General features: G+C 46.8%; 1 pseudogene; it reads left to right on the top strand.

Annotated features, from left to right (window-relative positions):
• Positions 1 to 269: 269 nt before the first annotated feature.
• Positions 270 to 1,227, top strand: LOC119246780 (40S ribosomal protein SA-like; annotated as a pseudogene).
• Positions 1,228 to 1,522: the final 295 nt, after the last annotated feature.

Raw genomic sequence — 1,522 nt, 5'->3', positions numbered from 1 at the left:
AGACTTCAGGAACTATCTGACTCCATGAGGAAAGGAAATATAAGATTTATAGGAATCCCAGAAGGAGAGAGGAGAGAGACATAGGAACAGAGAGAATATTCAAGGAAATAATTGAAGAGAACTTCCCAAACATGAAGAAGGAACTGAAAATAGACACACCAGAAGCAAGAAGAACACAAACTTCCAAGATGAAAGGAAAAATACAGCTTTCCGTGCTGCCCAGAGAGGGGTCCATATGGCATTGTTCTGGGTTCCCGTCGTAACTTAAAGGGGAAACGTTCACAATGTCCGGAGCCCTTGATGTCCTGCAAATGGAGGAGGATGTCCTCAAATTCCTTGCAGCAGGAACCCACTTAGGTGGCACCAACCTTGACTTCCAGATGGAACAGTACATCTACAAAAGGAAAAGTGATGGCATCTATATCATAAATTTGAAGAGAACCTGGGAGAAGCTCCTGCTGGCAGCTTGTGCCATTGTTGCCATTGAAAATCCGGCTGATGTCAGTGTCATATCATCCAGGAACACTGGCCAGCGAGCTGTGCTGAAGTTTGCTGCTGCCACTGGAACCACTCCTATTGCTGGCCGCTTCACTCCTGGAACCTTCACTAACCAGATCCAGGCAGCTTCCGGGAGCCAAGACTTTTGGTGGTTACCAATCCCAGGGCTGACCACCAGCCTCTCACAGAGGCATCCTACATTAACCTGCCTACCATTGCTCTGTGTAACACAGACTCTCCTCTGCGCTATGTGGACATTGCCATCCCCTGCAACAATAAGGGCGCTCACTCAGTGTGTCTCATGTGGTGGATGCTGGCCCAGGAAGTTCTGCACATATGTGGCACCATCTCCCGTGAACACCCTTGGGAGGTCATGCCTGATCTCTACTTCTACAGGGATCCTGAAGAGATTGAAAAGGAAGAGCAGGCTGCTGCTGAAAAGGCTGTGACCAAGGAGGAATTTCAGGGCAAATGGACGGCTCCAGCTCCTGAGTTTACTGCTACTCAGCCTGAAGTGGTAGACTGGTCTGAAGGCATGCAGGTGCCCTCTGTACCTATCCAGCAGTTCCCTACTGAAGACTGGAGCACCCAGCCTGCCACTGAAGACTGGGCTGCAGCTCCCACTGCTCAAGCCACTGAGTGGGTGGGAACAAGCACTGAGTGGTCTTAAGCTGTTCTTCCAGAGACTTGAACAGAAAGTGGAAATAAGGTTAACGGAAAATAAACAGTTTGTAAAAAGTAAAGAAAAAAAGAAGAAAGAAAGAAAAATACAGCAAGACACATAATAGTAAAGCTCCCAAGAATCCAAGACAAGGAAAAAATAATGAAGCTGACAAGAGGGAAGAAACAGATAACATGAAGGAAAACCAATCAGTATGACATCAGACTTCTCCGAAGAAACACTACGGGCAAGGAGAGAGTCAGGGACATAGTGAACAAACTCCAAGACAACAAATGCCAACCAAGAATACTCTATTCCACAAACCTTTCCTTCTTCTATGAAGAAATAATAGGACCTTTGCAG

Source organism: Talpa occidentalis, unplaced genomic scaffold (genome assembly GCF_014898055.3).
Source record: "Talpa occidentalis isolate TD23 unplaced genomic scaffold, MPIMG_talOcc4v2.1 talOcc4.15, whole genome shotgun sequence".
Classification (NCBI taxonomy): Eukaryota; Metazoa; Chordata; class Mammalia; order Eulipotyphla; family Talpidae; genus Talpa; species Talpa occidentalis.
Note: the sequence above shows the minus strand (reverse complement) of the source record. Positions and strands in the feature narration are given on the sequence as shown.